Genomic DNA, 14,148 nt, shown 5'->3' on the forward strand with positions numbered 1-14,148 from the left:
GGACATTCGCAATCCTGCTCGAGTGTCCTTGAAGGAAGGGGCATTCCCATTACGTGTAGGAGGTCTGTATCAACAAGGTGGCAGCGACGGCAGGCAGTATCAGTACGGTTAAAATATCTGTTGATCTAAGCTGGGGTGAGGTATTCTCTCTGTATATTATAATTCTGATTCTGGTGGAAACACATGTTTCAGGGAATATGCGTGGGGCTCTCTAATTCCGCCGCTCTTTCTTGCTCAGTGAATGGACATTTTAGGACGATTCAGGTCCCCCTCTCAATGCAGCCTCAGTTGTGCTAATGGGACTGCAGTGTGTTGCCTCAGGGATGCCGCAAACCATTGTGAGGTGTCTGCCGGGACCCATCACATGTAGGTACTGGATTGTTAGAGGCATTGGGAGTTTGTTATTTATATCTCCCCATTTTATAGTTAGGGCTGCCAGGAGCGAACATTGTAGATTGTATTTTATGATTTACATTGTCAGCATTCTGTCCATCATTTGTTTGCTGTAACACATTTCGCCATAAGTGGGATGGGTATGCCCAGACTTGGGTCTCTTGCTCACTGTGCCACTGGATTCAAGCGAGCCTGGCTGAAGAAGGGTGATATTCCCTGAAACCGGTCCCAGGATGCTTGATTTCGGTCCAGGTAGAACCTGGCCTGGCAGTTCCGTCTGGACTGTTTCCATGGGGCACAGGGTCAAGACTGATTTGCATATGGCTGGGTCCAAACTGGGGTGGCGTAGTGGGCAAAAGAACGACAGATTTAACCCAGATCTTTTGACTGGGGGAGAATGTTTGCATTGTCAGCATTCCGTCCATCATTTGGTTGTTCTAACAAGGAGCGAATATTGTAGCAGGAATTGGCTGGGGTGTGTTCCGTCCTCTCCCCCACAGTTCTCATGGCCGTTCCACTGCCATGAAAACCATTGCGGAGAGGAAACAAAGGGAGCCCTACAAGACCCCTGATGCCTCACGCCATGTAGATGCATGCAGGATGGCACAACGTGGGCCCCTCTGTAGGCATGCACCCCAGTTCCGACATGGCATGGACTTTTTGGATGTTACCACTGCTGTGCCCAGTTTCAGGGCACCGCCATGAGAAAGTAAAAGAGTTACTCGTAATCTGGCAGGTGGCCTGACCAAGCGTTTGGCAGTGCGACGGCAGGGCGGACCTGGTGCTGCACCACCAAACTTGTAATCAAGCCCATTGTTTGCATTCATGTTTGCTTATGTATTCTTACTATCAATATTGGAAAACAGGAGACAAGGACTATATTTATCTTTAGGCAAGACCTTAAAAGAAAAATAGTGCATATAGCACAGCAAAGTTACTTCTAAAACAGTGATGGTCAGCATTGGAGGAACAAAAGCTGTATGGAGTTACATGGGTTATGAGACTTTCTTACACATGGAGAGATTTTAATTTGTATCAATAAGGAATGTCTGATCTTTGAAGAACTGCCTGAGTAACAGTGGTTGAGCATGGATTTTTTCGAAAAGTGTTAAGCATTTCTGTTGAAAACTCTGGAATCTGCTTGCTCCTTATCTCCTTGCCTTGTACGGAGAGGCAATAGACACTGGGAAATTCGAAGTGGACCTTGACACAGCAATGATTATGGTTGTCCCCAAAGCTTGCCAACCACCTATCCAATGTTCTTCTTTGTAGCTCCAGATTTGTCTAATTAACATGGAGATCAAACTCTATGCTAATATGTAAGCTGACCAGCTTCATTAAGCCCTCCCACCTGTAATCTACCCAGATCAATGTGTCTTCAGACTCACACAAAGCACAACATACTGTATACACTGCTTCAAATCAGCGTTCGCCTATGCTGCAAGCCTGAAAACCATGTGTGCTCTTCTTTTAGTAGATTTTGTGAACGTTTTTGATTCACTGGTCTAGTCCTATTTGTTCAAAGTCCTTTACTGGATGTAGTTTGCTCCAAAATATGGGGCCTACTTGTGTCTGTTATTCAATTCCCTCACATTCAGATGTGAGTAAATGGAACTATATTGGACGTCTTCCAATTTCGTAAAGGGACCAGCCAAGTGTGTCCCCTGTTCCTGCTCCTTTTTAGGTCTCATCTAACAGCGTGCATTCATGGTTGCTGGAGCCTGCCTATTACTCACCATTTGCTAGCTTGATTGTCAATCTTTTTAGCTGCCTCCTAGTTGGTCGCAATATGTCTCATGTCACTGTCTTTTATTTCTCAGGAGCATGGATCAAGTACTAAGTGATTTAACTTGATTAGTGTCCTTCTGCTCTCCTTACGCTGCTCACACTGTGATTCAAGGTACTTTTTAAATTTTTCTGTCAATCATTTCCACTTCCATGCTACACTTTTGGTTTTAACTTCAGTTCCACAAGTTTGTTTGTTGTTGCCGCAATTTGTTTTGGAATTCAACAATTCCTTTTACAGCACCAAACAAATGGCATGGACTATTAAAACAGTTTGTGACTTTGTTTTACAGTTTGGAACTTCCTTTTATAGCACCAATCAAAGGGAACAGAATAGTGGCTTTTTAAAGTGCCTCTACTCCACTCCCCTTTACCCCACTAAACTTCAATCTATCCCACCAGTCCCCTCAACTCTACCCCACTCCAATCTGCTCAATCCCCCTCCATTGCACCCCACTCCAAACTACTCCAACCTACCCAATCTGACGCAATCCTCTCCAATTAACCAAAATCTACACTACTCCAATCTACTTCACTCCAATCTACCCCACTGCACTCCAATCTACTGCAATCCACCGCCACTCATTTCAATCTACCCCACTCCAATTCACTCTACACCTCTACCACAATCTACCCCACTCCATCGGGCCCTCCTTTAGTCCCTAAGCACATGTTCAGAGGTGGTGCCGTCATTGGAACCTGGTGCATCCAGCACAGCAGTGTGTGTCTTTTGAAGTTCAACCATTATTGCATCCCAATTTGTATCAATGGGAAGCTTGCAGATGCCCAGTACATCCTCCCAGTGTGACGCACTCTGCTTTAGCTTACGTCAGTACTGAGCACCACCTGGCCAGCACATGCGGGGGTTCAGGTGGCTTCCATCTCCTCGTGATCAACCTTTTAGCTTCTGCTAAGTCTAAGTCTAGGAAGTGAGAGGTTACTTTGTATTTTTTACTTCTGCTATAGAGGTGATGGATTCAAGTCTCCCACACGAAAAGGAATGTCACATTCTGTGCAGCTGGAGAGGACATTCGCAATCCTGCTCGAGTGTCCTTAAAGGAAGGGGCATTCCCATTACGTGTAGGAGGTCTGTATCAACAAGGTGGCAGCGAGGGCAGGCAGTATCAGTACGGTTAAAATATCTGTTGATCTAAGCTGGGGTGAGGCATTCTCTCTGTATATTATAATTCTGATTCTGGTGGAAACACATGTTTCAGAGAATATGCGTGGGGTTCTCTAATACCGCTGCTCATTCTTGCTCAGTGAATGGACATTTCAGGATTCAGGTCCCCCTCTCAATGCAGCCTCAATTGTGCTAATGGGACTGCAGTGTGTTGCCTCAGGGAAGCAGCAAACCATTGTGAGGTGTCTGCCGGGACCCATCACATGTAGGTACTGGATTGTTAGAGGCGTTGGGAGTTTATTATTTATATCTCCCCATTTTATAGTTAGGGCTGCCAGGAGCGAACATTGTAGATTGTATTTTATGATTTACATTGTCAGCATTCCGTCCATCATTTGTTTGCTGTAACACTTTTCGCCCTAAATGGGATGGGTATGCCCAGCCTTAGGTCTCTTGCTCACTGTGCCACTGGATTCAAGCGAGCCTGGCTGAAGAAGGGTGATATTCCCTGAAACCGGTTCCAGGATGCTTGATTCCGGTCCAGGGAGGACCTGGCCTGGCAGTTCCGTCTGGACTGTTTCCATGGGGCACAGGGTCAAGACTGATTTGCATATGGCTGGGTCCAAACTGGGGTGGCGTAGTGGGCAAAAGAACAACAGATTTAACCCAGATCTTTTGACTGGGGGAGAATGTTTGCATTGTCAGCATTACATCCATCATTTGGTTGTTCTAACAAGGAGCAAACATTGTAGCAGGAATTGGCTGGGGTGTGTTCCGTCCTCTCCCCCACAGTTCTCATGGCCGTTCCACTGCCATGAAAACCATTGCGGAGAGGAAACAAAGGGAGCCCTACAAGACCCCTGATGCCTCACGCCATCTAGATGCATGCAGGATGGCACAACGTGGGCCCCTCTGTAGGCATGCACCCCAGTTCCGACATGACATGGACTTTTTGGATGTTACCACTGCTGTGCCCAGTTTCAGGGCACCGCCATGAGAAAGTAAAAGAGTTACTCGTAATCTGGCAGGTGGCCTGACCAAGCGTTTGGCAGTGTGACGGCAGGGCGGACCTGGTGCTGCACCACCAAACTTGTAATCAAGCCCATTGTTTGCATTCATGTCTGCTTATGTATTCTTACTATCAATATTGGAAAACAGGAGACAAGGACTATATTTATCTTTAGGCAAGACCTTAAAAGAAAAATAGTGCATATAGCACAGCAAAGTTACTTCTAAAACAGTGATGGTCAGCATTGGAGGAACAAAAGCTGTATGGAGTTACATGGGTTATGAGACTTTCTTACACATGGAGAGATTTTAATTTGTATCAATAAGGAATGTCTGATCTTTGAAGAACTGCCTGAGTAACAGTGGTTGAGCATGGATTTTTTTGAAAAGTGTTAAGCATTTCTGTTGAAAACTCTGGAATCTGCTTGCTCCTTATCTCCTTGCCTTGTACGGAGAGGCAATAGACACTGGGAAATTAGAAGTGGACCTTGACACAACAATGATTATGGTTATCCCCAAAGCTTGCCAACCACCTATCCAATGTTCTTCTTTGTAGCTCCAGATTTGTCTAATTAACATGGAGATCAAACTCTATGCTAATATGTAAGCTGACCAGCTTCATTAAGCCCTCCCACCTGTTATCCACCCAGATCAATGTGTCTTCAGACTCACACAAAGCACAACATACTGTATACACTGCTTCAAATCAGCGTTCGCCTATGCTGCAAGCCTGAAAACCATGTGTGCTCTTCTTTTAGTAGATTTTGTGAACGTTTTTGATTCACTGGTCTAGTCCTTTTTGTTCAAAGTCCTTTACCGGATGTAGTTTGCTCCAAAATATGGGGCCTACTTGTGTCTGTTATACAATTCCCTCACATTCAGATGTGAGTAAATGGAACTATATTTGACGTCTTCCAATTTCGTAAAGGGACCAGCCAAGTGTGTCCCCTGTTCCTGCTCCTTTTTAGGTCTCATCTAACAGCGTGCATTCATGGTTGCTGTGAGGGGTATTTTATATAGTAAAAGGATAGGAGCCTGCCTATTACTCACCATTTGCTAGCTTGATTGTCAATCTTTTTAGCTGCCTCCTAGTTGGTCGCAATATGCCTCATGTCACTGTCTTTTATTTCTCAGGAGCATGGATCAAGTACTAAGTGATTTAACTTGATTAGTGTCCTTCTGCTCTCCTTACGCTGCTCACACTGTGATTCAAGGTACTTTTTCAATTTTTCTGTCAATCATTTCCACTTCCATGCTACACTTTTGGTTTTAGCTTCAGTTCCACAGGTCTGTTTGTTGTTGCCGTAATTTGTTTTGGAATTCAACAATTCCTTTTACAGTACCAAGCAAATAGCATGGACTATTAAAACAGTTTGTGACTTTGTTTTACAGTTTGGAACTTCCTTTTATAGCACCAGTCAAAGGGCACAGAATAGTGGCTTTTTAAAGTGCCTCTACTCCACTCCCCTTTACCCCACTAAACCTCAATCTATCCCACCAGTCCCCTCAACTCTACCCCACTCCAATCTGCTCAATCCCCCTCCATTGCACCCCACTCCAAACTACTCCATCCTACCCAATCTGCCGCAATCCTCTCCAATTAACCAAAATCTACACTACTCCAATCTACTTCACTCCAATCTACCCCACTGCACTCCAATCTACTGCAATCCACCGCCACTCATTTCAATCTAAACCACTCCAATTCACTCTACACCTCTACCACAATCTACCCCACTCCAATCCACCCCACTTCACTCAAATCTACTCCACTCCAATCTACCACACTCCACTCCAGCCTATTCCACCCCAGCCCACTCCAATCTTCCCCACTCTTCTCTACTTCAATCTACCCACACCACTCCACTCCATTCTACCCCACTCCACTCCTACCTACCCCAATCCACCACAATCCACTCTGCTCCAATCCAGTTTACCCCCACTCCACTCCAATCCACCAGAATCTACCCCACTCCATTCTACTCCACTCCAATCTACAACATTCCACTCCAATCTACAACAATACATCCCCATTCCACTGCAAACTACACCAGTTAAATCCCCTCTACCCCAAACTACTCTAATCTACCACAATGTACCTCACTCCAATCTACCACACTCCACACCAATTAACCCCACTCCACTCCAATTTACCTGACTTCACTAAATTCTATCCCACTCCAATCTACCCCAATCTTCCCAACTCCACTCTACTTCACCCCACTCTACTTCACTCCAATGTACCACAATCTATCCTATTCCAATCCACTCCTCTCCTATCTCACTCCACTTCACTCCAGTGTACAGCACTCCACCCAAATATACATCAAACTACAACACTTCAATCTACCCCACTCCAATCTATCCTAATCTACCCACTCCACTCCAATCTACCCCACTTCACTTCACCCCACTGAACCCCACTCCACCCCAATCTACCACACTCCAATATACCCCACTCCATTCCACCCCACTCCACACCAATTCACCCACTGCACTCCTATTTACCCCAATCTACCCCTTTCACTCAAATCTACCCCACTTCACTCAAATCTACCCTATTCCATTCCACTCCAATCTACGACACCACACTCCACTCCAATCTATTCCACTCTACTCCACCCCACTCTACCCCACCCCAACACACCACACCCCAATCTACCCCACTCCATTCAAATCTCCCCTACCCTACTCATAATCTAATCTAATCCACCCCACTCCATCCCAATCTATCCCACTCTACGCAACTCCAGGGTACTCCAATATATCCTACACCACTTCAATCTACCTCACTCCTCTCCAATCTAGCACACTCAATCTACCCCACTCCAATTTATCCCACTCCACTCGACTGTCCACTCAACCACAATGTATGCCACTCCACTCCAATCCACCCCTTCTTGCTCCACTAGTATCTACCACAATCTACCCACTAAAATGTACCACAAACTACCCCACTCCAATCTCCAATATATGCCACTCCAATCTACTGTACTCCCCTCCAATCTACCCCCAATCTACCTCACTGCCTTTGACCCCACTCCAATCCACTCCAATCTACCCCATCTAGCTCACTCCATTCCACTCTGCCTCACTTCACTCTAACGCTAACTAACTCACTCCAATCTATCCCACTCCAATCTACCACACTCCACTTCAGCCTATTCCACCCCAGTCCACTCCAATCTTCCCCACTCTTCTCTACTTCAATCTACCTACACCACTCCACTCCATTCTACCCACTCCACTCCTACATACCCCAATCTGCCACAATCCACTCCACTCCAGTCTACTCCCACTCCACTCCAATCCACCAGAATCTACCCCACTCCATTCTACTCCACTCCACTCTACAACACTCCACTCCAATCTACAACATATCCCCACTCCACCGCAAACTACACCAGTTCAATCTCCTCGACCCCAAACCACTCTAATCTACCTCAATGTACCTCACTCCAATCTGCCCCACACCACACCAATTAACCCCACTCCACTCCAATTTACCCCACTTCACTAAATTCTATCCCACTCCATCTACCCCAGTCTTCACAACTCCTCTCTACTTCACCTCACTCCTGCACTCCAATGTTTCACAATCTAGCCTACTCCAAACTACTCTACTCCCCTCCAATCAACCTCACTACCTTTCACCCCACTCCAATCCACCCCAATCTACCCCATCTAGCCCACTCCATTCCAGTCTGCCTCACTTCACTCTAATGCTAACTAACCTACTCCAATCTATCCCACTCAAATCTACCCTACTTCAATATACCCTACTTCACTCCACTCTACCCCAATCTACCCCATTCAAAATCTATCTCAATCTACCAGGTAGATTTGGGTTGATTGGAGTGGAGTGGAGTTGTGTAGATTGGGATAGATTGGAGAGAGGTAGATTGTGGTAAATTTGAGTGGGGTGTATTGGGGTAGATTTGGGTGGAGTAGTTTGGAGTGGAGTAGAATAGATTGGAGTAGATTGACTCGAGTGAAATGAAGTGGGTTAGATTGGATTGTCGTAGATTCGGGTGGAGTGGAGTGGAGAGGAATAGAGTGGGGGAGACTGGGATAAATTGGATTGGAGTGGGGTAAATTAGGGTGGAGTGGGTTGGATTGGGGTAGACTGAAATGGAAAGGGGTAGATTGGAGTGGAGTGTGGTGATTTGGGACACTTTTCCAGACCCTAAATTATGCCTTTAGTTTTAGATACTGAAGTGCAATAGCAGCCTTCACAGTTGAGTACAGAGTCCTGGTTGCTATTTCCAATATCCAACTTGTTTGGTATAAAATGATGTTACCATACTGAAAATTGTTGGTGTTGTTTCTAGACTAAGGGCCTTATTATGACTGTGGCAGAGCGTGAGTGGGTCGACATGCCAGCGTCCCGCACAGCCAAAGCCATAATTAGACTGACCTTCGGGTACAGACAGGAATCCAGGTCAGGCAGTCCTGCAGCGGCTGGCCCATGGCAGTGCCTGTTTAAAGGCTTATAGGAGAGCCACAATGGGCACCGCAAAGGGAACGCCATTGCAGGGCATGGACTGGTAAGTACATGGCCTGCAGAAACTGGGGGTGCATGCCGATTGGAGGGCACATCATGTGCCTCCTTGCATACATCTCCTGGCGCAGAGGCATCTGGGGGCCCTGTAGAGCCTCCTTTATTTCCAGTCCACTACACTTTTCATGGCGGGTGTACCGCCATGAAAACCGTGACGCAGAAGAAAGTCTGAATATGCTTGGTGGGTCAGCAGCGGCCCTGTCAAGCATATTGCGGTCTCAAGACCACTGCAACACCGCCAGGAATCTCCAATCCCTAGCGTTTGAAGTGGTGCCAATGCGGTCCGACTGCCCAAGTCCTTATGGAGCGGTTTGACCGGCGGTGCCAGCACAGCGGCTATGGCAGTCTGATGGACTGCCATAGTCATAATAAGATCCTTAGAGCACTTCTCATGCACACTTGCATAGTTCTCTGGGCTATTTAGCACAGAAGCCCAATTTACATAAATTGTTCAATTGATCAAAACCTGCTAGAAGAACCGCAAACAATAAGTCACACATAATTATTTAGCAAGTAATTTAACAGTGCAGACAAATTTGGGACATTTCTAAAATGTAGGTTATTTGGCTGTCAAGTTTGTTTTTTCATTGAGCACCCCGTTATAATCAACTAATTTACTACCCCTGAAACAGCACAGATATTTTGTAAATCAAATTGATCCTTGCTTTTTGTGATGTATTTAAAGCTTCTCAAAATAAGGGTCTTGTTAGATTACATTAGACCCCAAAACTCTGTGGTGTAGATTTCTGAAATCGTAACATTATACAAGGGAGAACAGCAATGCATATGTGCCCATTAGAAGGATCTCCACTTGTGCCTATTGCATTGACAGAACGAAAAAGGAGCTACAATTAGATGCCCTGAATGGTAAAGAAAGAAGAAACAACTTAGAAGGTTACAAAGAAGTCTGGACCGACTGGAATTGAAAAGCAGCCCTGGCAAAAAATGTCAATTCTCTCTCTCTGTCTCTCTCCCTCCCTCTCTCTCTCTCTCAGCCCCATCTTAGCCTGTTGTAATTACATCAGAGAGAGGGACCAAGGTGCTAGCAGCGACCCCGATCCTCCAAAAACCGGCCTCCAAAGGCTCCAGATCCCGCTGAAATGTAAGATGGGATAAATGGCCGGTCAGGCTCTGAAAGGAGGAGCTTTGCCAAGAAAACTTGCAATAAGTATAATCATAATGGGAGAGGAGTTGGCCTAACGGCTAAGGCGCTCGACCTCGGACCTGGGGATCTGGGTTCGAGTCTCGGTAACGACACCCAAAAAACCTCCTGTGATTCTGGGCAAATCACTTACGGCCACATGTATCAAGGTAAATTGCATTCGCAAACGGTGCGAATCACATTTTTCAGCCGTTTGCGATTGCAATTTCCTGATTTGGGATGCACCAACCCTTTTTTGAAATTCGCAATTTAAGAAAGTGCACAATAGCGATTTCTTAAATTGCGAATGCATTTAAGGAATCTCAATTTGAGATTCCTTAAATGCAATTCATCATACATTTTTAAATTGAGAATTTTGAAATTAGAAATGCAAATTACCATGAAGTAGACCTTCATGGTAATTTGCGAAAATCTAGAAAAATGCTTTTCAATGCATTTTTCTTTGTTACATGTTACACACACACGTGCCCTTGGGGCATGTGTGTGTGTAAGATGTATCCAAAAGCAAATTTCAGGGGTGCAACAGGGTGTCTTTTGGACACCCCTGCACCCTTGAAATTGCATTCTCAATTTGCGAATTCACAATGATGAATTGCAAATTGAGAATGCCCTCCCATTCATTCCAGAATTGCAATTAAGGAAAATTACCGAATCGCTAAAAAAAAGAGAATTATTCATGCATTGCCGTTTGCGAATCCTTAATTGCGATTCCTTAATTTTCGCAATTAGGGATTCGCAAACGGCAACATTGATGCATGTGGCCGTTAATCTCCCCATGCCTAAAAAAATGAAAGTGTGTGTCCTCATGTAAAAAACGTATCTTGTGCTATGTAAAGCGCTCTGATACCTGATTCGGTTCGGGTCTAGTTCGCGCTGTATAAAACTCTACAAAAAAAAAAAAAAATCGAATGAATATTTTCTGTATGCCTATTGATTTTCAACCACGCATATCAGAGCGGTTTCTTCATTGCTGTTTGAAGATGATAAACTCCTGGCATGTCGAGCCGTGAACTCATGGGGAGGAACTAGTTGATGTAATTCTGGAAGGTACTATTTTTGAGGGGGAATAACCTACCCTAAAACTTACCTAATTGATCACCTCAAGTCTTGTCAATACCCAGCCTTGGTAAAACAGTTGTTTTTAATGTTGCATCCTTTTCCAGTCTCAATTTGAGCATTCTTATTTTCTTCACCCACAAAACATAGTCTAGAATTTCTATTTTTACAACATACCTCCCTCTTCCCAGAAATTATTTCTGAAATCATCTTGTCTGTTACCTTTCTCTACAATGACATTGCCCAGACTAATGATCTTGGACTCGTCTTCTTTTTGGACCTAAAGTGGTTGCTAATATCCTATGCAAAGATTAATAAGATAGCTGCATATAGAGGTTTTTTGTTTTTTTTACCTGATCTCAGTATTTTCTGTAAAATTATTTGTTTGGCTGTTTTGAAATTCTTTTTTTTATACTTGTCAACACTATTTCCTTCTCCCATGATCTTTTATGCCTTCAAGAGATTCAAAAATCTTATCATTCACCTATTGACAGTATTGATAATTGTACAAATGAACACTACCTTTCTCGCATTGCACACATTATTAATGCAGCCATTTTTAGGTCGTATAGATTTTAGATTGTGCACATCCGAGAACTGTATTGTAGGAATGCGCATGTTACAGTACCAACCTCAATCCCTGCAAAGGACAGCACCAGGTGTGTGCTATAAACTCAAGTTCTCCAGGTGCATAGCAGTGATGGGCCTTTGGGCTCTGCCAGGAGCATGTCTTTGCAGTATGTTGCCCATTTGTGAGCTGGTCTGTGCACACAGAAGTAATGAAGCTCCATGTGTGAGCTTCTTTGTGGACACTGGTGCTCTGTGTGTGAGTTTCTCTGTAGCGTACTGGAGTTCTGTGTGTTAGTCTATGAAGCCCCTGAGGTTCTAGTGTGAGTTTTATAGTACTGGAGGTCCGAATGTGGACTTCTCTGTGGCGCACTGGAGCTCCGTCACTGATATGGATGCAAAAAGAACAATTGATGGACAGAATGCAGAACAATGTAATACATTCACCCCAGTACAGAGACATGGGCCTAAATCCATCAGTTTTTTTGCCACCAGGCGATTCCAGTTTGGACCCAGCCATATGCAATTCAGTCTTGACCCTGTGCCCAATGGGAACAATCCAGCCCGAACTGCCAGGCCAGGTCCTCCCTGGACTGGAAAGAAGCATCCTAGGACCGGTTTCGGGATTTCAGCCATCATCAGCCAGGATAGCTTGACTCTAGTTGCATGGAGAGAACGAGACCCACATGAATGTTTCCGTCCATCAACTGCTTCTTTTTCATATGACACCCTAAGTGGGAAGGGTAGGCCCAGACGTGGGTCCCGCGCTCACTACACCACTGGATTCAAGCTTGCCTGGTTGATGAAGGGTGATGCCCTGAAACAGGTCCCAGGATGCGTGGTTCCAGTCCAGGGAGGACCTGGCTTGGTAGTTCGGGCTGGACTGTTCCAATAAGGAACAGGGTCAAGACTGATTTGCCTATAGCTGGGGTGGTGTGGTGAGCGAAAGAATGATGGATTAAACCCAGATCCTTGTGACTGAGGGTGAATGTTTGCATTGTCCAGCATTCCATCCATCAACTGTTTCTTTTGCATATGTTGCCCTAAGTGGGAAGGGTTTGCCCAGACGTGGGTCCCGTGCTCACTAAACCACTGGATTCAAATTAGGCTGGCTGATGAAGGGTGATGCCCTGAAACAGGTCCCAGGATGCTTGTTTGCAGTCCAGGGAGGACCTGGCATGGCAGTTTGGGCAGGACTCTTCCCACAAGGAACAGGGTCAAGACTGATTTGCATATGGCCGGGTCCAAACTGAGGTGGTGTGGTGAGCAAAGGAATGATGGATTAAACCCAGATCCTTGTGACTGGGGTGAATGTTTTCATTGTCCAGCATTCCATCCATCAACTGTTTCTTTTGCATATGTCACCCTAAGTGGGAAGGGTTTGCCCAGACATGGGTCCAGCGCTCACTACACCAGTTAATTCAAGCTAGCCTGGCTGGTGAAGGATGATGCCCTGAAACAGGTCCCAGGATGCCTGTTTCCAGTCCAGGGAGGACCTGGATTGGCAGTTTGGGCTGGACTGTTCCCACAAGGAACAGGGTCGAGACTGATTTGCATATGGCTGGGCCCAAATTGGGGGGTGGTGTGGGAACAAAAGATGTATGGATTAAACCCAGATCCTTGTGACTGGGGGTGAATGTGTGCATTGTCCAGCATTCCGTCCATCAGCTGTTTCTTTTGCATATGTCGCCATAAGTGGGAAGGGTATGCCCAAAAATGGGTCCCATGCTCACTACACCACTCTATTCAAGCTAGCCTGGCTGTTGAAGGGTGATGCCCTGAAACAGGTCCCAGGATGCTTGTTTCCAGTCCCTGGAGGACCTGGCTTGGCAGTTCGGGATGGACTGTTCCCACAAGGAAGAGGGTCAAGACTGATTTGCATATGGCTGGGTCCAAACTGGGGTGGTTTGGTGAGCAAAAGAATGTTTGCATTGTCCAGAATTCGATCCATCAACTGTTTCTTTTGCATTTGAGGAGCACTGGAGGTCTGAGGTCAGCACGAATGGGAGGGAAGTGTGCGTGGACGTTTAGAGAGGCCGCAGACACACATTGACATATGGCATTAGTGGCCCATTAAACACTAGCTCTGTGTCTGGACAAAGAAGACTGAGTGTAGAGCAGTTTGGGCTTGAATGTTCTCATGGGGAGCAGGGCCTAGACTGATTTTCATATGACTGAATTAAAAATTGAATTTGATGGGCAGAAAACAATGATTGATTTAGGTCCAGATCTCTGTACTGGGGTGAATGTTTGACATAGTTCTGCATTCTGTTCATCAATGGTTCTTTTTGCAGGTAATGGCCAGACATCTTCTGAATGAGTGTGTAAAATGGTAGACCTTGCATGTGCGTGGAATTGGTGACTGTGAGGTTTTCAGGAACAATGCAGGTTCAGTGAATGTATTGCCGTGTCCAAGACAGGTATAAGGCAGTAGCAGAGTTATAACTGATTTACCAACAGTCATGCCTGAATGGGGTATGTGAAGACAACATT

The 14,148-nt window shown here is 45.4% G+C and overlaps 1 long non-coding RNA gene across 1 annotated transcript in view; it reads left to right on the top strand.

Annotated features, from left to right (window-relative positions):
- Positions 1-14,148, top strand: part of LOC144753571 (uncharacterized) — a 111,849-nt gene that overhangs the window by 72,398 nt on the left and 25,303 nt on the right. The window contains exons 3-4 of the long non-coding RNA XR_013594417.1: positions 2,214-2,293; positions 5,444-5,523. This is a non-coding gene — a long non-coding RNA (uncharacterized LOC144753571). The remainder of the gene's footprint in view (positions 1-2,213; positions 2,294-5,443; positions 5,524-14,148) is intronic.

Source organism: Lissotriton helveticus, chromosome 5_1 (assembly GCF_964261635.1).
Source record: "Lissotriton helveticus chromosome 5_1, aLisHel1.1, whole genome shotgun sequence".
Taxonomy (NCBI): Eukaryota; Metazoa; Chordata; class Amphibia; order Caudata; family Salamandridae; genus Lissotriton; species Lissotriton helveticus.